At 43.8% G+C, this 24,739-nt stretch overlaps 1 long non-coding RNA gene across 8 annotated transcripts in view; it reads left to right on the plus strand.

The window, feature by feature from the left end:
• The window catches only part of LOC140494771 (uncharacterized), a 143,694-nt gene that overhangs the window by 113,464 nt on the left and 5,491 nt on the right, over positions 1-24,739 (plus strand). For all 8 annotated transcript variants that reach the window (XR_011964036.1, XR_011964042.1, XR_011964041.1 and 5 more), the window contains one exon: positions 8,012-8,184. This is a non-coding gene — a long non-coding RNA (uncharacterized lncRNA). The remainder of the gene's footprint in view (positions 1-8,011; positions 8,185-24,739) is intronic.

Raw genomic sequence — 24,739 nt, forward strand, 5'->3', positions numbered from 1 at the left:
GTCTTACGATCTTATACTCCACAACCACCTGATGAAGGAGCAGCGCTCTGAAAGCTAGTGCTTCCAAATAAACCTGTTGGACTCTAACCTGGTATTGTGTGATTTTTAATTTCACTGTGTTAAGTTGTGCCAGGGCTAGGGAACTTGTTGACTGCAACCAGATTTAGCTGTCTGCTATCACCACACAGCGAGGAAGGTCATCTGTGTCAAGCAGTACTTCAGACTCACATGCCGATAATCTGATTTGATGCTCCTAATATGGCTTTAAAGGTGTCAGAAGTCACACGACACCAGGTTATAGTCCAACTGATTAATCTGAAATCACAAGCTTTCGGAGCATTGCCCCATTGTCACCTGACACCTAAGCGTTTGCGATTTCAAATAAACCTGTTGGACTATAAACTGGTGTTGTATGACTTCTGACTTTGTCCACCCTAGTCCAACGGCAACACCTCCACATCATGCCTTAAATGAGTGTAGTACCACTGGGCACAGGGAGAGTGGGACTGGGTAAAGGAGGGGCAGTTACAGTTATTTCTGTCATTTAATGTCTTTTGAGGGGAAATGCTTCAGGAGAACTAACATCAATTAAAATAGACTTGCATTAGCCTGGATTCCAGGGGGAATTCCCATGCCCTCTTTCATGGGATCATTCACGTCCATTTGGTAGAGTAAAGAGGGCCTTCTCAGTTGAAAGATGCCATTTCATAAATATTATATTCACAAAAAGGTATCTTACAGTTTCAGAGGGTTAATGGTTTGCCTTTATTTCAAAGGAAAGTCTTGCTAAAACTAGGCATTAGTCATTCCACAGCCGAAATACTGTGAACAGTTTTGGCTCCCCCCTAGCTAAGAAGAATAAACCTGGCTTCCATCTATTGAAAACTATGTTAAAAATCCTTTTCATAGAATCATGAAATCCCTACGGTGTAGATAGAGGCCTTTTGGTCCATCAATTCTGCAACAATTGGTAGTGGAGGTAGTCCAAAGAAGGTTCACTAGGTTTATCCGAGGTATGGAGGGACATAAAGGTGGTGAAAACATAGAAACATAGTAAATAGGAGCATAAGTAGGCCTGCACCGCCATTCAATATGATCATGGCCGATCATGCAATGTCAGTATCCCATTCTCGCTGTCTCCCCATACCCCTTTATCCCTTTAGCCACATGTCCAGAAAGGTTGTGTAGGTTCATAGAACATAGAACATTACAGCGCAGTACAGGCCCTTCAGCCCTTGATGTTGCGCTGACCTGTGAAACCAATCTGAAGCCCATCTAACCTACATTATTCCATTCTCATCCATATGCCTATCCAATGACCATTTAAGTGCCCTTAAAGCTGGTCAGTCTACTCCTGTTGCAGGCAGTGTGTTCCTCACCCCTACTGCTCTCTGAGTAAAGAACCTCTTATATTAATTGAAGTTTAGAAGAATAAGAGGTTGCCTTACTGGAACATTCAAGATTCATAGGGGAATTGACAGGAAAGATATAAAGAGCTTGTTTCCCCTTGTGGGAGAGTCTAGGACCAAAGGGTGTAATCTCAGAGTATGGGGTCACCCATTTATGACAGAGATGAGGAGGAATTTCTCTCAGAGGGCCGTGAGTCTGTGGAATTCTTTACCACAGAGGGCTGTTAAGGCTGGATCATTTAGGAAATTCAAAGTTGAGACAGACAGATTTTTAATCAGGCAGGGAATTAAGATTTATGGGGAAATAGTAGGAAAGTGGAGTTGAGAATTATCAGATCAACCATGGTTTTATTGAAGGCTAGGAAGACCTGATGGGCTGTTCCTTTGTGTAATGGTGTTGCACTGGGAGTCTCATTTTGTAACTTTCACCTCATATCTCAGGAAGTCACAGCATTCTGACTGAAAGGTGAGAGAGCTCCCCAGTGAACAGTTGAAAGGAAATGCCAGTGGAGAAGATCACATTCAGCATCGATCATGGAATGTACCTTACGTTGCTTTGGAAAGTGAAAGACATACTAAAGGCATGAATTGGGATGATTAGATTCTTACAGTAGTGGAATGGTTAGGTCAGCAAATCCCAGAGAATCATTGGAAAACTTAAAACTGAATGCTGGCGTGTGACAAATAGAATGTTTCAAGAATGCTCAGTTTCTTTAAATGTTCCATATACCTACCCATGGCCAATGAATAGCCAGAGGTATGATGAGGAATCCCAATTCCACGTGAAACATTTCCTGTCTGCTCCCTTTCTCATTTGAAGATGTGGATATGTTCTGTATTGTGGTCCCATGACATCTACTGAACGTACAACACTTTGGGCATGTGGCTATTCTTGAAGGGTAAACACGGCATCTTTCCACGATGGAGTTATCACCCTGAGACCAAGCTTGTCCTCAAATATCATCATGGAATAAGTGTCCTTGGACAGGGATAATTGGTCAATTAATCCTCCCAAGGCCAGAGACCCTAAACACAATCATAACAGACAGACAGCCATCCTGACTGGGACCAAAGAGCATGACACAGACTTGGGCTAAAAGCTGCTATCACCTTGCTTTGTTGAGCTCAGTGCTTACCAGCATAGACAGCAAACTCTTAATTGCCGAACCCATCTCATTCTGCATGTGTGTCTCCGGGTCAGAAAGTAAAAGGTTCAAGTCCAGTTCCCAGTACTTGAACACAAAACCAGGCTGATATCACCAGTGTAGAACTGGAGGGGTGCTGCATGGCTGAAGGAGCCATCTTTGAAAGAAAGTGTTCAATGAAAACCCCGAACTGCCAACTTAGCTCAATTTATGAGAAACGCATTTCTCCTTGTGATGATGATCAGCGTTAATCCCTTAACCAATATCATTGGAACAGGTGCTTTGCTCTTGCATCTCATTACTGGTTTTGGGACCTTAACATGCTCAAACTGGGAGGGGGATATTGTACTTGGTCTTGGGAAATGGAAATCATTGACAAAGAAGGATGGTGTTGTGCTACTTGATAGTGCCACTGAAGTCGGCAAGGTGAAGTTGGTATGAGGGACAGATTTCCATGATTCTGACCCAACAATAATAATGGAACTCTAATGCTGGTTCTTCAAGTCAGTTTGAAAATCAATGGCATGTCACTTTGACTCATGAGCCGAGAGGGAGACCAACCAGTGGCGCTTACTACAAGGGCCAAGTTTCATTTGGATTTGTCATGGGATTTGCTGACCTAGGGACCTGGTCTATTCTGGACAAATAATGCTCATATACCCTGGACTTCCACTGTGGACTGTAAACCTGATATTAGCTGTGTCTCTCTGCCGATGTGACTTTCTAAATGTTAGTGGCCTCATTGGCCGGGGGCAACTCAATGTCCAATTACAAATGGCAAGAGCTTCCACAAAATGGGAGCTGCCTGACTTGGAGACTGTACCATAAGGCCGATGGCAGCCATATTTGGGACTGCCAGTGGCTTGTTGGTCAGTGCAGGTTCCTGGGAAGGCCATGGAGGTGGAAGAGGCAGACAGTGTGCCTAGCACGACAAGATGAAAACCTACACTCTTGCTACCAATGTGTGGACACAGATTTATTTCCAAGACAATTGTAGTGGAATATATTCAGTCTCCATGGTGAACTTGACAGCTGTGCACCAATGTCAACAAAGTCTGGGTTCACCAGGAAAAATGAATTTGGGAGCAGGCAGACTCCTGAACAAGCTTCTTAAAGGACTATTCAATGGCATTGAAAGCAACCAGCACCCCACCACCCCCTCTCCCCACCTATGAAGCTTGAGAACTGTCCTGTAGTTCTTGAATCCTGAAACAACCTCTGTCATTTTTAATGCCCACCTGCACCAAATCCCAATTCTTCAGCCTTTTGAAAATCCGAGTCCAGGGCTCCATTTTATCTCAGTCAATCTAATCTCCACCTACAGAAAGAGAAGAAGTCACACAAAACATCTCAACAAAGATCTCCAAATTAAGGTGAATTCAATATAAATCTGTGCTGCTATTTAGTTTAGGGCTTTGTCTTTCAAAATGTAGCCATGATGTGGGGGAGCCGGTGTTGGACTCGGGTGGGCGAAGTTAAAAATCGCACAACGCAAGGTTATAATCCAACAGGTTTATTTGGAAGTACAAGCTTTCAGAGCGCTGCTCCTCCCTTAGGTAACTAGTAGGTGCCCCACTAGCCACCTGAGGAAGGAGCAGTGCTCCAAAAGCTCATACTTCCAAATAAATCCATAGGATTATAACCTTGTGTTGTGTGATTTTTAATTTTCAAAATGTACTTTTGCTGAAAATCAAACAATATAGATTTTTATTTTCAACACAGAAATCTCTTTTCTAAAAACATCAATAATTGCATTTATATGGTACCTTTAAAATAGCAAAACATATCAAGGATCATCACACAAATGATGATCAAACATGGAATTGACACCAAACCAAAAGAGAAATTGGGACAAACTCTGTGCTTAGTCAAAGAGTTAGTCTTTGAAGAGCAGCTTAAAGAAGGAAAGAGAGAAAGCTGGATAGATTGGATCTGTTTAGGGAGGGAGTTTTTATGCATAATGTTAAGGCAACCCAATGCTCAGCTGCCAATTGTAGAGCAAAGCAAGTGCAAGACAGCAAAGATCTGACAGGTTTTTAGAGCTGGTATAGGGTTGGGGCTCCCCAGAAACATGTGGACCCAAGGATGAGCATTTTAAATTTAAGATATTGGTGGCGCATGGACTATTGTAGGCGAAAGTGGGTACTGCAGATGCTGGAGATTTTAGTCAAGATTAGAGTGGTGCTGAAAAAGCACAGCAGGTCAGGCAGCATCCGAGGAGCAGGAAAATCGACATTTCGGGCAAAAGCCCTTCATCAGGAATCTTCCTGTTATGGGCTTTTGCCTGAAACGTTGATTATCCTGCTCCTCGGATGCTGCCTGACCTGCTGTGCTTTTCCATCACCTCTCTAATCATGGACCATTGTGGGTTAGCAAATGCAGTGGGAGGAATGAGCAAAATTTTAAGGGGTCCAGGATTCGATGGTCCAGGAGCTCGTCTGGGATAAAGGGGATTAGTACTTCCAATTCACGAGTCAGTGTGTCAGAAGGCTGGGAGAATCATTTATCCATTACACTGTGACCTCTAGGTTCTAAGTCAGCTACTTCAGTCTTTGCAAATGTGCTATAACTAAACAGTTCATGTTTAATGGCGCCCAAAGATAACTGGCATTCCTTTCCTTACTAAGTCTTTAAGAAACATCTGAGCAAAGAAGTGCTGAACAAGCTGAGTACATCAAGAGACCTCTTAAATAATTTGAAAGGAAGACAAATGGAGTTCTTCAGTCATGTTAGCAAACACACATGGTCCCACACCCCTATCATTCGCCCACCAGGAATCAGGACTCACACCTCGTGTTCAGCAACTATATCTCAACTAGCTCCCAGCCTCACATCCATCTCTCACTGCTTTTACATAACTCTGACTATTCAGCAATGCCAGTCGCTTCACCTAAATACTTTGCAACACAATCACTGACATTCATTCCTCACAAGGTGGCCCGTAACAGGAGGTAGCAGGGCAGTATTGGAGATAGCCCAAGGACTGCCTTCCCTGAAGATGAAGGTGTTGTAAGTGCTGTCAGGATAGTGGGCATTTTATTAAATAATGTTCTGTGCTTGGCTGAACACCATCTGTACCTCCTGTGCTGAGCATCCTCCTTCTCTCCCCGTGCACTGTTTCCTCTCTCTGCTGCCTCTGCTCCACATCCCAAGATATTATTCTCTGCACTCATACAATACAGAAAAAGCCTTTCAGCCCATTGAATCTGTATCACCAAAAATACACTACTACCTACATTAGTCCCACTTTCCTGCATTGAGCCCATAACCTTGAATGTTATGACAACTCAAGGGCTCATCGAAGTACTTTTTAAATGTTGTGAAGTTTCCCACCTCAACTATCCTCCCAGGCAGTGCATTCCAGATACTCACCACCCTCAGTGGTTGAGTATTTTTCCTCAAATCCCCTTTAAACCACCCGCCTTTCACTTTAAAATTGCGCCCCTTTGTTCTTGATCCTCCAGCTAAGAGAAACAGCTGCTTTCTATCCATCCTGTCCATGCCCCTCATAAGCTTATTCAGTATGCAGTAACACTCGCTCCAAAATCCAATAACTCACCAAAAACAGACCAGAAGGCTCGGAAGAGCAAAAGTAAGTCAAAGACATATTATCTGCAAGTTGGGGAGATGACCCTCGTGGGCGGCACGGTGGCACAGTGGTTAGCACTGCTGCCTCACAGCGCCAGAGATCCGGGTTCAATTCCCGCCTCAGGCGACTAACTGTGTGGAGTTTGCACGTTCTCCCCGTGTCTGCGTGGGTTTCCTCCGGGTGCTCCGGTTTCCTCCCACAGTCCAAAGATGTGCAGGTCAGGTGAATTGGCCATGCTAAATTGCCCGTAGTGTTAGGTAAGGGGTAAATGTAGGGGTATGGGTGGGTTGCGCTTCGGCGGGGCGGTGTGGACTTGTTGGGCCGAAGGGCCTGTTTCCACACTGTAAGTAATCTAATCTAATCTAAAACTAAGGGGTGACTTGTAGAGGTTTATAAAATCATGAAGGGCATGGATAGGGTAAATAGACAAAGTCTTTTCCCTGGAGTGGGGAGTCCAGAACTGGAGGACATAGGTTTAGGATGAGAGGGGAAAGATATAAAAGGGATCTAAGGGGCAAAGTTTTCATGCAGAGGGTGGTGCGTATATGGAATGAGCTGCTAGAGGAAGTGGTGGAGGCTGGTACAATTGCAACATTTAAAAGGCATCTGGATAGGTATATGAATAGGAAGGGTTTAGAGACATATGGGCCAAGTGCTAGCAAATGGGACTAGATTAGGTTAGGCTATCTGGTTGGCATGGATGAGTTGGACCGAAGAGTCTGTTTTCATGCTGTACCTCTCTATGACTCAATGACATTAAACATTAATCAGTCCTGAATAAATAGGAGAATGTGTTAACTCAACTTGCAAGGTCCAAATAATATTAAAGTGACCACAGAACATTTTATTTCCTTGATGCTATCATGGGATGTCAGCATCACTAGCAAAGCCTGTCTGTAGTGGCCAGAGGACAGTTCAGAGTCAACCACATTGATGTGAGCCTGGAGTCACATGTAGGCCAGATCAAGTAAGGATGACAGGTTTCTTGCCCTAAAGAACTTTAGTGAACCTGGTGTGTTTTTACAATTGATTGTAATTTTTGTGGTTACTATTACTGATTCTAGGTTTATGTTTTAAGGTCAATTAACTGAATTCATACTCCATTAGCTGCCATGATAGGACTTGAATGCATGTCCTAGAGCATGAAGCTGGACCTCTGGATTGCTAGACCAGCAACATTACTACCGTACCACAGTCAAAACCAGTTGAAAAAACTGACTGCTACCTTAATTGGCCCAGTTTGCATTTTAAAGTTCTATGGCTACAGACTTTTCAGGAATATACTCTGTCTAAAACCTTTACACTTCCATGATCAATTCCTTTATAACTCTAATAGCCAGCATTATATTATAAAGACGCCATTGCTCCAGTAGTGTCGAGGCAGCACTGTTGCTGGTAATTACAATGTGACATGTTTACATAGCAGATTTCATTATAAATTGCGATGCAGATATTCAGAAATGGAAATTAAGATAGAGAGGAAGCACCACAGAAATGATGCCACAGTAGCAGGGACCCAGTTTCGATTCCAGCCTCGGGCGACTGTGTGGAGTTTGCACATTCTTCCTATGTCTGCGTGGGTTTCCTCCCCCAGTCGAAAGATGTGCAGGTTAGGTGAATTGGCCAAGCTAAATTACCCATACTGTTCAGAGATGTGTAGGTTAGGTGAGTTAGTCAGAGGGGAATGGGTCTGAGTGGTTTACTCTTCGGAGGATTGGTGTGAACTTGTTGGGCTAAATGGCCTGTTTCCACACTGTAGGGATTCTATGAATTTCTATGAAAAAGTACAAAAGCTTTTCAAAAAAAATTGGTGAATAAGTTGTTCCTTTGGAAACTTTACCTTTCATTGTTTCTTTCTTTTCTTACAGGTTGTGTTCCTGTTGGTGTCATTTCTCCAAACATACCCAATGAGTCTCTTGACTAAATCTACTGAGCTTTATTAGTGTGAGTGCACTATCTGATTAGACGACCATCCACACTAACCGCTGTGCAAAGTCTAATGAGAGTTTAGAAAGAGTTGGAGGATTATCAATAGGGAAAGGTAACTGGTATCAATTTATTTTCCGATGTGCTCCCCTCCTGACAATGCTGATTTCCTTTGAGTCATGGACAACTGTCATCCTTTAACATGTCATCTAACAGACCAATCCTCGCAAAAACAAAGCAAAATAATGCAGTTAATGGAAATCTGAAGCAAACAAAAAGAATTCTGGAGAAATTCAACAGGTCTGGCAGCATCTAGTGAGAGAAACAGAGTTAAAGTTTCAGATCCAGTATGACTTCTTCTGAGCCCTTCTGAGTCCTGATGAAGAGTATTCTGACTTGAAACATTAAACTCTGCTTCTGTCCCCCAAGATGCTGCCAGGCCTGCTGAGTTTCTCCAGCGTTCTCTTTATTTTCACCCATTCTTTACATCTGGCTCAAGGTTGTCCCCTGGATATAGCTAAGTAGTTAACTTTGAGGATGATTGCAAGCAAAGATTAAGAGGTAATCAAAGGATTTGATAGGCAGATAGATGTTATTGCCTATAAAATTGGAAACTTGGCAATCATAATCTTAAAGTTCAAGCCAGGCTGCACAGAAGTGATGTCCGTAAGATCACAATAAATAACAACAGAAGGAGGCCATTCAGCCCCTCGAACTTGCTCTTCCATTTAATAGGATCATGGCTGATCTGACATGCCTCACATCCCAGTTGAAAAGTATGGCACTGGCAAAGCACAGCAGGTCAGGCAACATCCTAGGAGCAGGAGAGTCAACATTTTGGACATAAACCCTTCATCAGGAATGTGGGGGGAAGGGAACTGAGAGATAAATAGGAGGGTTGGGCTGGGACTGGGGGGGAAGGCAGCTGGGAAGGTGATAGGTAGATGAAGGTGGGGTGATTGTGATAGGTCGGTGGGGAGGGTGAAGTGGATAGGTGAGAAAGAGGATGGACAGGTTAGACAGTTCAAGGGGGCGTTGCTAAGTTGGAGGGTTGCATTTGGGTTGAGATGGGGGAGGGGACATAAGGAAACTGGTGAAGTTAACGTTGGTGCCATGTGGTTGAAGGGGCCCAAGGTAGAAGATGAGACGTTCTTCCTCCAGTTGTGTGGCTTGGATTTGGTGACGGAGGAGGCCCAGGACTTGCATGTTCTTGGTGGAGTGGGAGGGGGAGTTGAAGTGGTCGGCCACATGATGTTGGGGTTGTTGGGTGTGTGTACCCCAGAGATGTTTCCTGAAACGCTCCGCGAGTTGGTGTTCTGTCTCCCCAATGCAGAGGAGACCACATCGAGAGCAATGGCCACAGTAGATGGGTGGATCTGCAGGAAAATCTCTGCCGGATGTGAAAAGATCCTCTGGGGCCTTGGACGGAGGTGAGGTGGGAGGTGTACACCTCCTGCAATGGGAAGGGAAGGTGCTGGAAGTGGAGGTGGATTGGTGTGGAGGGGTCCTGTCCCTATAACCCTGGTTCCCCGACTGATCAAGAATCTATCTATCTCAGCCTTAAACATGCACAGCCCTCTGTGGCAAGGAGTTTCAAACACTCACAAACTTCTGAGAGATGAAATTCCTCCTCAAACCAGTCTTAAATTGATGCCCCTTAATTCTGGATGATGTCAGGAAGCACTTACTCCCACAAAGAGAAGTGTAAGTCTGGAACCTTCTGTCTATCAAAAAGACATTGAGGCTGGGGTTAGGGGGGTAGTTAAAACCATCCGAATAGATTTTGGGACATTTTCATAAATCAAAGGGTTTTAAGGATTAAGCACACAAGCAAAATGAATGGAACTGAAGTATGGCTCAACCATAATCTAATTAAGTGATCAAGTATCCTCAATTTTTAATTTAATAGTCTTATCCTGTTTGTATTTGGCCTTAGGACTGTCACTGCTGCTGTTCTCTCTGGGTGTCCTCCCCACACACACTTTTCATGCAGACATGTAACTGATTGAGAATGGGAAACCTTGCAGGTTTTATATCCTTCTGTAGTTCATGGATACAGAAGACACCTCCCTTCAAGCATTTTGGGAATTGTTCGCTCTGTGGTTTTCAGTATCAAGGAATACCATTTTGGAAGTGGAGAGAGAAGGAGAGGAGGAATTTCTCTTGAACTGAAAACAACCAATGCTGGAGATCACAGCAGTAGAGACAAAAAAACTGCAGATGCTAGAATCCAAAGTTGACAGGCAGGAGGCTGGAAGAACACAGCAAGGCAAGCAGTATCAGGAGGTGCAGAAGTCGATGTCTCTGGTGTAACCCTTCTCCAGGACTCAAGAAGGGTTACAGCCGAAACATCAACTACTGTACCTCCTGATGCTGTCTGCCTTAAACATTGGGCTTGCTACAGTGATCCCTCACAAACTTTTCGGTTGTGAAGAAACTCCATTGATCGACCAATGAATGTCCTTTACAGGGAATTCACCCGCCATTTTACCCAATCCAGGTCTTATAGACAAAGTCCGAAGTCACATGACACCAGAGTATAGTCCAACAGATTTATTTGAAATCACAAGCTTTCGAAACACTGCTCCTTCATCAGGTGAAGTGCCTGGTGAAGGGTCAGTGCTCCGAAAGTTTGTGATTTCAAATAAACCTGTTGGACTATAACCTGGTGTCATGTGACTTCTGACTTTGTCCTTCCATATCAGGTCTTATAAGGACAGGAGGTGGCTTTTAAGTGCACACACACACACATACACAGTCAAAACCCCCTGCATTGCCCCCATCCTCTGCTGCCATTCAAGAAGATCATAATTAATTTGTGATCTAACCCCATTTATGTGCTTCCAGTCCCCATAGACTTCTTTGACTTTGAGTTGCTTGCCAATGTGGTCCAACATACCCCAAAATCTGGACAACATTAAGGTTTGGGCTGACAAGTGGCAAAAAACATTCATGCCACACAAGTACCAGGCAATGACCATTTCCAAAAAGAGCAAATCTAACTACCTCCCCTTGATATTCAATGACATCACTGAATCACCAATCATAACACTGTACGGTTACCATTGACCACAAACTGAACCAGACAAACCAGATAAATGGTGAGGCTATGACAGCAGGTTTGAATCTGCAACTTTTATTGGAAGTAACTCATCTTGTGACTCTGCAAAGTCTGCCCATCAATGAAGAGGGCTCAAGTCAGAAGTGTGATGGAGTACTCTCCATTTGACAGAATGCGTGTAGCTCCAACAACAGACAAGAACCTGAACATCGTCCAGAGCAATGCATACAGCATCTGTGTCATTTCACTATATGCATGGAGGATTACGATGTAAAACTGAAGTGATCATCCTCAAGGCCAAAGTGTCATATTGGACTCAAAATGTTAACTCTGTTTCTCTCTCCACAGATGATGCCAGACCTGCTGAGTTTCTCCAGCACTTACTGTGTGTGTTCTGGCCTCAGCTGGAGCGTTAATGACAGTTCTGGTCCTACCCTTCAGGAAGGATGTCTCTTCTTTGCAGTAGTCCCCTGAGATTGATGACAATTTGCTTCTGCTCATATTTGAAAGTCTAAAAGGGAATGGAAGAGGATTACTGGTAGATGATGAGAGATAGTGGTAATGTCACTTGGATTGTCACTCCAAGGACTCAGGTTAATGCTCATGGAAATGGATTAAATTCCCACTACACGAGTTGGTGGAATTTACTTTCTGTTAATAAATCTGGAATTGCAAGCTAGTTTCAGTAATGATGACCAGTAATTCTCATATACAAGTACACACATCTGAAGCACTAATGTCCTTTAGGGAAAGAAGTCTGCTTGCTGTCTGGCCAAGACTCAACCTTGTATCCCAGAAACAACAGTGAGATAATGACCAGATAATGTGCTTTGTAAAAACAAAATACTCTGGATGTTAGAAATCTGGAAGAAAAATAGAAAGTGCTGGAGGAACTCTACAGGTCTGGCAGCATCTGCGTGCAGAGAAACAGAGTTAACATTTCAAGTCAAATACAAGTATTCTGTAGAACAGGTCTGTCTAGTATTTTCATTGAAGGATAAATCTGTGACTAGGACAAAGGGCTTTGCTTCAAATAGTAGTTATGAGGTCTTTACATCCCCTGAGAGTGTGGTCTTGTCCCACTTGAACAATGTCACCACTGACAGTTTGACAGGTCCTCAGTATTGCATTGGGAATGACAGAACATAGAACATAGAACAATACAGCACAGAACAGGCCCTTCGGCCCACAATGTTGTGCCGAACATTTGTCCTAGCTTAAGCACCTATCCATTTACCTATCCAATTGCCGCTTAAAGATCACCAATGATGCTGACTCTGCCACTCCCACAGGCAGCACATTCCACTACTCCCACTACTCTCTGGGTAAAGAACCTACCCCTGACATCCCCCCTATACCTTCCACCCTTCACCTTAAATTTATGTCCCCTTGTAACACTCTGTTGTACCCGGGGAATAGGTCTCTGACTGTCTACTCTATTTATTCCCTTGATCATCTTATAAACCTCTATCAAGTCACCCCTCATCCTTCGCCGTTCCAATGAGAAAAGGCCTAGCACTCTCAACCTATCCTCGTACGACCTATTCTCCATTCCAGGCAACATCCTGGGAAATCTCCTCTGCACCCTCTCCAAAGTTTCCACATCTTTCCTAAAGTGAGGCGACCAGAACTGCACACAGTACTCCAAATGAGGCCTTACCAAGGTCCTGTACAGCTGCAACATCACCTCACGACTCTTGAATTCAATCCCTCTGCTAATGAACGCTAAAACACCATAGGCCTTCTTACAAGCTTATCCACCTGAGTGGCAACTTTCAAAGAGCTATGAACATAGACCCCAAGATCCCTCTGCTCCTCCACCTTACTAAGAACCCTACCGTTAACCCTGTATTCCGCATTCTTATTTGTCCTTCCAAAATGGACAACCTCACACTTGACAGGGTTGAACTCCATCTGCCACTCCTCAGCCCAGCTCTGCATCATATCTAAGTCCCTCTGCAGCCGACAACAGCCCTCCTCACTATCCACAACTCCACCAATCTTCGTATCATCTGCAAATTTATTGACCCACCCTTCAACTCCCTCTTCTAAGTCATTAATAAAAATTATAAGCAGCAGAGGACCCAGAACTGATCCCTGCGGAACTCCACTTGTAACTGGGCTCCAGGCTGAATATTTACCATCTACCACCACTCTCTGACTTCGACCGGTTAGCCAGTTCTCTATCCAACTGGCCAAATTTCCCACTATCCCATGCCTCCTGACTTTCTGCATAAGTCTACCATGGGGAACCTTATCAAATGCCTTACTAAAATCCATGTACACTACATCCACTGCTCTACCCTCATCCACATGCTGGTTATTGGATCATTGGAGTGAGACTTGAACACACAAGAGTGCTTACTGTCCATTAAATTACCATTGGCACTTACTTGTCATGTATGCCTCTCATTAGCCATTCTACCTTCTGTAAGGTACTAGGTCATCCAACATTCTGCTGTCTGTGTCACTCATTACCCCGTCTATTTTGAATTTCATAGAGTCATAGAAACGTACAGCATAGAAACAGACGCTTCAGTCCAACTCGTCCATGCCAACCAGATATCCCTCCCTAATCCAGTCCCATTTGCCAGCACTTGGCCCATATTCCTCCAAACACTTTCTAGTCGTATACCCATCCAAATGCCTTTTAAATGTTGCAATTGTACCAGCCTCCACCACTTCCTCTGGCAGCTCATTCCATACACACACCACCCTCTGGGTGAAAAAGTTTCCCTTTAGGTTCCTTTTATATCTTTCCCCTCTCACCCTAAACCTATGCCCTCTAGTTCTGGACTCCCCCATCCCAGGAAAAAACTTTGCCTGTTTACCCTATCCATGCCCCTCATAATTTCATAAACCTCTATGAGGTCACCCTTCAGCCTTCGATGCTCCAGGGAAAACAGCCACAGCCTGTTCAGCCTGTCCCTATAGCGCAAACCCTCCAATCCTGGCAATATCCTTGAAAATCTTTTCTGAACACTTTCAAGTTTCACAACATCCTTCCAGTTGCACGCAATATTCCAACAGTGGCCTAACTAATGTCCTGGACAACTACAATATGACTTCCCAACTCTTATACTCAATGCTCTGACCAATAATGGAAAGCATACCAAACGCCTTCTTCACTATCCTATCTACCTGCGAGTCCACTTTCAAGGAGCTATGAACCTGCACTCCAAGGTCTCTGTTCAAAAACACTCCCCAGGACCTTACCATTAAGTGTATAAGTCCTGCTAAGATTTGCTTTCCCAAAATGCAGGACCTTGTATTTATCTAAATTAAACTCCATCTGTCACTTCTCAGCCCATTGGCCCATCTGATCAAGATTCAGTTGTAATCCGAGGTAACCTTCTTCGCTGTCCACTACACCTCCAATTTTGGTGTAATCTGCAAACTTACTAACTATACCTCTTATGCTCGCATCCAAATCATTTATATAAATGATGAAAAGGAGCGGACCCAGCATCAATCATTGTGGCACTCCACTGGTCACAGACCTGCAGTCTGAAAAACAACTCTCCACCTCCACCCTCTTTCTACCTTTGAGCCAGTTCTGCATCTAGTTCTCCCTATATTCCATGAGATCTAACCTTGCTGACCAGTCTCCTATGGGGAAACTTGTCGAACGCCTTACTGAAATCCATATAGATCACATCTACTGCTCTGCCCTCATCAATCCACTTTGTTACTTTTTTCAAAAAAATCAAGTTTGTGAGACATGATTTCCCACGCACAAAGCCATTTTGACTATCCCTAATCAGTCTTGCCTTTCCAAATATGTGTAAATCCTGTCCCTCAGGATTCCCTCCAACAACGTGTCCACCACCACTGGTCTGCAGTTCCCTGGCTTGTCCTTACAACCTTTCTTAAACAGTGACACCACGTAGCCGACCTCCAGTCTTCTGGCACATCACCTGTGACTACTGATATTGCAAATATCTCAACAAGGGGACCAGCAATCAATTAGGTAAAAACAATGACTGCAGATGCTGGAAACCAGATTCTAGATTAGAGTGGTGCTGGAAAAGCACAGCAGTTCAGGCAGCATCCGAGGAGCAGGAAAATTGATGTTTCGGGCAAAAGCCCTTCATCAGTGCTGATGAAGGGCTTTTGCCCAAAACATTGATTTTCCTGCTCCTCAGATGCTGCCTGAACTGCTGTGCTTTTCCAGCACCACTCTAGCCCAGCAATCACTTCCCTAGCTTCCCACAGAGTTCCTGGGTACACCTGATCAGGTCCTGGGGATTTATCCACCTTCATGTGTTTCAAGACATCCAGCACTTCCTCCTCTGTAATATGGACATTTTTCAAGATGTCACCATCTATTTCCCCACATTCTATTATCTTCCATGTCCTTTTCCACAGTAAATACTGATGCAAAACACTTGTTTAGTATCTCCCCATCTCCCGCGGCCCCACACAAAGCCTGCCTTGCTGATCTTTGAGGGGCCCTATTCTGTCCCTAGTTACCCTTTTGTCCTTAATGTATTTGTAAAAACCCTTTGGATTCTCCTTAACTGTATTTGCCAAAGCTATCTCGTGTCTCCTTTTCACCCTCCTGATTTCTCTCTTAAGTATACTCCTACAGCCTTTATTCTCTTCTAAGGATGTACTCTATACCTGACATATGCTTCCTTGTTTTTCTTAACCAAACTGTCAATTTCTTTAGTCATCCAGCATTCCCTATACCTACCAGCCTTTCCTTTCACCCTGACAGGAATATACTTTCTCTGAATTCTCATTATCTCATTTCTGAAGGCTTCCCATTTCCAGCCATCCCTTTGCCTGCGAACATCTGCACTCAATCAGCTTTTGAAAGTTCTTGTCTAATACCGTCAAAAGTAGCCTTCTTCCAATTTAGAACCTCAACTGTTAGATCTGGTCTATCCTTTTCCATCACTATTTTAAAACTAATAGAATTATGGTCACTGGCCCCAAAGTGCTCCCCTATTGACACCTCAGACACTTTCCCTGCCCTATTTCCCAAGAGTACTGACTCAGAAAATTTTCTTGTACACAGTGAACAAATTCCTCTCCATCTCAACCCTTAACACTATGGCAGTCTCAGTCTATCTTTGGAAAGTTAAACTCCCCAACCATAACCGCCGTATTGGTTTTACAGATAACTGAAATCTCCTTACAAATTGGTTTCTCAATTTTCCACTGACTATTAGGGGGTCTATAATACCATCCCAATAAAATGATCATCATTGGCTTCTGTTTAAGATCCAAATTGATTTTAAAATTTTTGTCCTTGTTTTTAGATCTATTCACTCCCTCATCGCTTCCCAACTCTGGATTCCTCCAGACCTATGACTGTCTGAGATCTTTGTGTTCCTGCAATTGTAATCTTCTGAACATCTCAAATTTTAAGTCCTTCACCATTGGACACTATCTTCAGCAGTTAAGCCCTAAGCACCGATGTACCTTCCCTGAACTTTCCTGCCTTTCTTTCCCTCAGGATAATGCAAAAAATAGCATTACAGTATAAAATAGCATCAGCTGTGATCCAGATGGTGGAGCAAGTTTGAGGGACTGGTTGGCCTATTCCTGAACCTAGACTTTAAAAACTAACTGTTTGACCTGTGTTTTTTGGGAAGGTAGTGGTTAGTAATCCAGAACTCTGGGCTAACATTCTGGAGACATGAATTCAAATCCTGTCATGGTCAATGGTGGAAATTAAATTCAATAGAATTCTGGATTGAAAAAGAAAGTTAGCTGCATAGTGGCTGTGTAACCACTTTCAATTTTTGTAAAAACCCACTTGGTTAATGGTGTCCTGTGTAGGGAAGGAAATCTCCCATCTTTACCATGAGAAACTGAGGACTGCAGATGCTGGAGATCAGCATTGAAAAGTGTGGCGCTGGAAAAGCACAGCAGGTCAGGCAGCATCGGAAGAGCAAGAGAGTCAATGTTTTGGGCACAAGCTCTTCATCTTTACCAGGTCTGGCCTACATGTGACTCCAGACCCACAGCAATGTGGCTGACTCTTAACTGAGATGTATAATAAATATTGGTCAAATCAACAACATTCAAGTCCCATGAACAAACTTGTAAGAATATAAAACCACTTTGCATGTCTGACTGTCAAATTTTACACTCCAATGATGCATTTTTACTTAATTCCATGTGTTATTCAAAGAGAAGGGGATGTTGGTTCGAGTGATAATTGGCAATGAGCATGGGAAATGTCTTATCTCGGACAACCCAACTCTTTGAGCTGAGGTAAGGAGGAATGCAGTTTGACCAATGCTAAATTCAGAGATTGGAAATACCTCTCCCCTGACTCAGACGATTAATCTAGCTACTCACATTATACTTATCCATGAGTATGCTCCCTCCTTGCTCCTGCCTGCTCCCATAGCTATGTGAAAATAGTTTACAGCCGTTAATTCTTTCGAGACACAAGTGGCAGTTGTTATTCAAGTTCAGACACAAGAAAAGGAAACCTTATGTAAATCTATGCAAATTAATTCTGCGACTGCGGGATCACAAGCTCCCCTTGTCTAAACTTTCCCATCGACTCCTTTCAAATGGAGAGAGCCAGAATAATGAGTTAGCTGTGGTCCACCTCTTGAAAAGACAACAAGGGCCCTTCACAGTGAACTCGCGCCTAAACGCCTTCCTTTTTAACTCTTGCACTGCCACTTGTATCTCCAGAGTTTGTTTAGTTATCCCAGTTTCTCCCATCTCTTCCTGGAGATTCCAACTCCAGCTGCACTAAATGCTGCATGGGGCAATTGCAACAAAACTTACAAGTCACCTTTAATATTATAAGGATTCCTAAAGAGTTTCCTAGAAGATATCAAGCCATGCACAAGGAGACATTAGGACAAATGAGAAAGGTTGCAGAAGTGGAGAGATTTCATAGAATCCTGACAGTGTGGAAGCAGGTCATTTGGCCCATTGTATCCACACACATCCTCTGAACAGCATCCCACCCAGACCCACCCTATCCCTGTAGCCCTGCATTTCCCACAGCTAGTCCATCCAGCCTGCACAATTTCCTACGGCCAATCCCCCGGACCTTTGGACTGTGGGAGGAAACTGGAACAAACCCATATGGACATGGGGCAAATGTGCAAACTCCACACAGATAGTCTCCCGAGGCTGGAATCAAACCCAGGACCCAGGCACTGTGAGGCAGCAGTGCTAGCCACTGTGCCACCACAGGGAGGGAATTTCAGAAGTTAAGGCCTCGGTAGCTGTCGATCTTACCATGTAGAGGCAACGTCTTAAACTCAGGAGTGCACAATCTATCAAAAATACCTCTCAACCACTGTAAGGCAAGAGGAGGTACAGAGATAGTGGGGGAAAAGGTTATGGAAAGGTTTGAAAACAAGGATGGTAGTTTTAACATTGAGTATTGCTGAACAGAGAGCTCCATAAAGAATAGGGAGCACAGGAGGTGATGGGTGATTGAGATGCAGTGCAAGTTAGGATGCAGAGGCAGCAGAGTTATGGAGGTGCTCAGGTTTATGGTGAAAGTTGACTAGGAGAGTATTTGGAAGTGAAGGGGCAAAGCAGTTGTGAATGAGGGTTTCAGCAGCAGATGGGCTGAGGGGAGTTTTGTGTTCAGATCTCAGGTGGCTAGCCTTCATGGATTAACTGAGCCTGCAAGGGAATTGCAGACTGATCTGTTCTGATGTCCCACACACCTGCATGAAAGGAACATTTGACTTGCACCAACACGAGGGCATGCCGAGTACTTCCCAATGAGGGATGTTCAAAGCTCAGTCAGGGTAACACGAGAATGGGGATGTCAATTTACGTGTCGCCAGCTCCCACAAGTAATAATGAGATAATGACTAGATCACCACATTTTTTCACGGAAAGAAATGAAAATATTGAAAACACTCAGCAGATCTGGTGGTATAGGATTAAAGAGAAAAATTATAACTTATACAATGTCATTCATGAACACTGAATGTGGTGAAGCTCTTTACAGTCAATGAAGTACTTTAGATATGAAATCACTGTTAAAATGTATGACATATAGCAGCTAATTAGCACAGAGCAAAATCCCGCAAACACACATGTGATTGTGACCAGGTGATATTATTTTTGTGTTGTTAATTAAGGGGTTACTACTTCCCAGGTTATCTCCCCAATCTTCTTCAACTAATGTCACTGATCTTTTATGTCCACCTGAAAAAGCAAGTTGGACCTTGATTTTACATCCCATCTGAAAGATATCACCTTCCGCAGTGCAGCACTTCCTCAGTACTGCACAGGAGTGTCAGCCGAGATATTTATGCACACATCGTGGAGTGGACTTGAAGCTGGAGGTTGCAACCCACTGATCATAGAATCCCTACAGTGCAGAAAGAGGCTATTCAGCCCATCAAGTCTGCACTGACTCTCTGAAGACCATTCCAACATCCCTACCGCCCCCCCCCCCCCCCACCGTAACTTCACATTTATCATGGCTAACCCACTGAGCCGAGCCTGTACGCCACGGAGCAATTTAACATGTCCAATCCACCTAACATGTGAATCATTGGACTGTGGCAGACACAGAGAGAACATGCAAGCTCCACTCAGGCTGTAATTGAACCTAAGTTCGTGGTGCTGTGAAGCAGCAGTGTCAACCACTGAACCACCGTGCCACCCTCAAACTTCATCCATGTCAATCTGCAGCTGAGATTGATTAGGAGGTAAGTGTCGGTCACGGTGCCAGGAGAAATCCCTGCTTTTCTCTTGAACAATGCTGTTATGGATATTTTTCATTCACCTCAAAGAGCAGACAGAGCCTCAAGTTTAATATCTCATTCAAATGATGGGTACCTCCAACAATGATGCACTCCCTCAGTACTCCATTATAGTCTCTGTCTCAATTATGTGTTCAAGACTCTGGAGTAGAGTGGGAGTATTGCTGACTGAATCAAAGTTGATATCTTCATAGGAGAGAAGGTTGGCTGCTTGAAGGAGATGATGGTGCAATGGTAATGTTACTAGACTAGAAGTCCAGAGGTTTGGGGACATGGGTTCAAATCCCATAATGGCAGTTAGTGGATTGGTGTGCATTTTAGAGCCTTGGTGATTCAAGAGTTGTTTATCGTAATGCCATTGCCTTATGAGTTTGAGGCAGGTTAGTCTGCTGTTATCTTCAAGTGGATTGATAGGGAAATTAATAGGAGCAGGGATTTGAACTGCATGGATGGATTCAGAGGTGGCTTGGGAAAAGCAAACACTTGCTGTATTTTGATGCCCATCAGCAAAGGAAACTCTGGTTTATCCAAAGATTGTAGTTAAGCAAAGTTGTCTGGTTAGATTTAACCTGACTTAGATTTATACAGCCTCATTCACATTCCCTGATCCTAGAGCCAGTTTTCCCCGGGTTAACTGTGATTGTCCATTTCTCGCCAATAATATAGACTATTTAAATTCCTCCTGATAGGCAGCTGTGGGGTAGCTGTTGGACAGTGGGCAAGTGGCAATTGAAAGTAGGACAGATTAGTCCTGAGTAGCAATTCTGACAGTTTCATGGGTGATCTTATCCATCAACAATCCCACCAGACTGTATCAGGGTATTACCCAAAGCCTCCCAAAAATCCTGCCTTCTGCAGAGTATAAGATACATTCATTTCTGGAAAGATGCCTTTTCTGGAGGGCTTCCTGTCCATTCCCTGACTTTAAGTGCCCATCCCACAGTCACCTCCACCCACCCTCCTCTTGCTGTACTGCTATCTTAACCCTGACAAGTTCCAGACTCGGATGCAGCGAGGTTTTGTAACTAAAGTTGGGATTTGATGTAGAATTGCCTGATTATTTTTTGACCTCATTCTGCTGCAGTGAGTTTCAGTGACAGCTTCAGCAGAACATCTGACCAAATTCAAACATATCGGCCTGGAAATGGAGCAGCTGATACTGGCAGAGTAGAATTGTGTGTGTGCGGGAGGGAATGCGCACATGTGAAAGTGAATTTGTGTGCGTGTGACAGCAGGAGTGTGTGGGTGACAGCATGTGTGTGCCAATGAATCAGTGTATGTGACAGTGATGGTCTGTATGATAGTGAGTGTGAGTGTGACCATAAGTGTGTGTGACAGTGTGTGTGAAATTGTGTGAGTGATGGTGAGTGTGTGTGACAGTAAATGTGTGTGTGTGTATGTGTATGTGTGTGTGAGAGATAGAGAGAGAGAGTAGTCACTAAGCACGTATGATAGTGATTACATTTCACACTATGCCTGTCTAAACAGTGAGTGTATAGGTGACATGAAAATGTGATAATGAGTGTGTGTATGAGAGACAGTGTGTGTGACAGTGTGTTTGTGTCAGTGAATGTGTGTGTAACAGTGTGTGTGAGAAAGTGAGTGTGCAAGTGAAAGAGAATGTGACATGTGAGGGAATGTTTGTGACAGTGAGTGTGCATGGGTGAGATAGAAAATACGTGTATGTGTGTCTATCTCGCTATCTCTCTCTCTCTGTATATCTCAATCTGAGAGTGGGATAGGCTTTGTGTGGCTGTGACAGAGGAGTTAATATTGCTCAGTCTCTGCTAATAGACACTTTGCCGTTCTCTTCAAAAGTGCTTCATTAGATACAAAGGGCTTTGGCATATCCTGAGGGTGCAACTCGTGCTATGTGTTTCCTTTCTTTGATTGAACTTCACACTGGGAAAATAAATTTTCTTATCACCTTAAAAATTATCTCCCAGTCTTTGGTTGGAACGCTCTACAGTCATATTCCTTTTTATTACACGTCCCCAAAAGTTCCTAAGACCCAGAAGATGGTGGGTTATAAGCAGAGTTGCAACTCTTGAATGTCTAGGAAGGGTGTCCAGTTGATTTTAAATAATTTCAGACAAAATTTCTTTCACTCTTTTCTGCTGGTAAATAATTTACAAACTATCTTAAGGAGATGCCAGACTCTAGCTCCAACAACCAGAAGCATTCTCTCTCTCTCTTTCTCTCCCCTTTAAAGTTTGGACACGCATTGGGAGAGTGAACTTGGGTGATGGAAGGGAGTGAGTGGGGGTGGGGGGGGGGGGGTCAGTGGGAGAGTGGAATTGGAGCTGGATTATAGGTGGACAATGCTCCAGTCCCTCTCCATTGTGTATCTCTGAGTTCCCATAAACTGTTAATGACTGGCAGCCCCAACCAGTGTATCTAACTGTGATGTTTATTCATTTTCTCATTCGCAATCACTCCCGAGGCAAAATGATTCATATTAGCCGCGATCTGTTCAACACGTTTTCATCAAAAGCAGCCCGGACTCTCTGTCCCAGTATCTAGACACAAAGAACTATTCAGAGATCTGCAAGTTTCCTGCTGTCACAGCCCCTTCCCCATCCATGCTGAGACAGCTCACTTCTTGTAAAGCAGTTGTCTATTACACCATAACCAGGTTAACTCCTATTCTCTTTTTTGTTTTGAGCTGCTTAATTGTTTCTCGAAGGCCAACAGCATAAAATTCCATGCACAATTTTTAGCCATTTAGCTAATTATCTTAGTGAAAAATAATCAGTGCTTCTCTTTCAGCAGCTGCCACTTCAGTTTGGCAACACAGACCTGTAGTCACCTTGACAAGGTCCATAGAATCTCTACAGTGCAGAAAGACGCCATTCAGCCCATCAAGTCTGCACCAACCCACAAAAGAGCTTCCCACATGTGACAATAAAGCTGATTCAGTTCACCCAGACCTACCCTGTAACCATGCATTTTCCACAGCTAATCCACCTAGTCTACACATCTTTGAACACTACAGGGCAATTTAGCATGGCCATCTCACCTAACCTTCCATCTTTGGACTGTGGGAGGAAGCCCACACAGACACAGGGAGAATGTGCAAACCCCACACAGACAATTGCCTGAGGCTAGAATTGAATCTCGGTCCCTCACTATGAGGTAGCAGCACTAACCACTGAGCCACCGTGCCACTTATAAAGCAAGCTTAACTTAATCAGTCCAATCTTTTCTCTTCCCTAGAAATAATATTTAAAATCATTTTCTTTCCTAAAGTCATTGACCTTACACCTTGTTGAGGTACAGAGGTGAGCAGCAGTCTCTAATGCACCAACCCAATGAACGTTTCCTCAGAGAATGTTGCTGCAAGGTGCAGTTAATGGGTGAGCCTGATCCCAATCACCCAAACAGCTCCTTCATGTGTGTGTGTCCCGGCAGTACACTCCTCCAAATTGGGATCGGTTGGGTGGCATTGTTAGATACAATGCCGTCAGATATGCTTCATAGAATCATGGATTTCCTAAGTGCAGGAAGAGGCTATTCAGCCCATTGGGCTTATGGCTTAGTGGGTTCCCTCTTGTTCCTGAGTCAGAGTCTTGTAAGCTGAAGTCCCAGTCTGTGAAATTTGAGTACTGGGAGTAAATTGAGACTCCCAGTGCACTAGTGAAGCAGTAATGGACTGTTAGAGGTGCTGTAATGGAAGACAATTAATTGTACAGATAATAATAGAATAGGAGCGATATTCATAACATCAGTCAGACCATTTCCAAAACAGTGTGACCCTTAGCAGAACTAACATTCAATGTGTTTCTTTGTTAACATCCAGTCTGTAGCTGCTGGGGAAGTGAGAAGCTGATGCTATCCTCTTTAGTTATAGAGTCATAGAGATGTACAGCATGGAAATAGATTCTTTGGTCCAACGCGTCCATGCCAACCAGATATCCTAAGCTAATCTGATTTGCCAGGCCCATATCCCTCTCAACTTTTCCTGTTCATTTACCCACCCAGATGCCTTTTAAATGTTGTCATTGTACCAGCCTCCACCACTTCCTCTGGTAGCTCAATCCATACACGCACCACCCTTTGCATGAAAAAATTGCCCCTTAGGTCCCTTTTAAATCTTTCCCCTCTCACCCTAAACCTATGCCCTCTAGTTCTGGTCTCCCCTCTCCCGGGGAAAATATCTTGTCTATTTACCCTATCCACACCCTTCATGATTTTATAAACCTTTATAAGGTCACCCCTCAGCCTCCGACGCTCCAGGGAAAACAGCCTTAGCCTAATGAGCCTCTCCCGATATCTCAAACACACCAACCCTGGTACCATCCTTGTAAATCTTTTCTGAACCCTTTCAAGTTTCACAACATCCTTCATGTAGGAGGGAAACCAGAATTGCACACTATATTCCAGACGTGTCCTAACCAATGTCCAGTACAGCCACAACATGACCTCCCAACTCCGATACTCAATGCTTTTTTCTTAAAACAGATGATAGTTGAACCAAATCAGCTTCTACAGATCAAGAGCAATGGCCTCACTTCTGGAGCGTTTTTTCAGAGGAGAGATGTTCTTCCCATTTCCTTGGCCAACATTCATCCCCCAGCCAACATCACTAAAGCAGATTATCTCGCTGTTTTGGCAGCTTGCTGTGCACAATTTGGCTGCAGTGCAAATCTTTCTTTCCTTTGTTCAAACTAAGCTATTTACTGCAATATTTAGATCCATATTGGTGTGGAGAAAAGCCTGACTCCTGCGTCTTAACGTTTCCCAGGGACATGAGGGTGAGATCACATTGAGGAATTGTATGCCAATAACATTCACACAGCCAGCAAGTTATATTCTGGCTTTTCATTCAGAATGCTGGGAGTTGAACTCCCACTAGAATTAAAGCTGGCACTTCACTGCAGTGTGGTGGAAGTGCT

This window comes from Chiloscyllium punctatum, chromosome 24, assembly GCF_047496795.1.
Source record: "Chiloscyllium punctatum isolate Juve2018m chromosome 24, sChiPun1.3, whole genome shotgun sequence".
Taxonomy (NCBI): domain Eukaryota; kingdom Metazoa; phylum Chordata; class Chondrichthyes; order Orectolobiformes; family Hemiscylliidae; genus Chiloscyllium; species Chiloscyllium punctatum.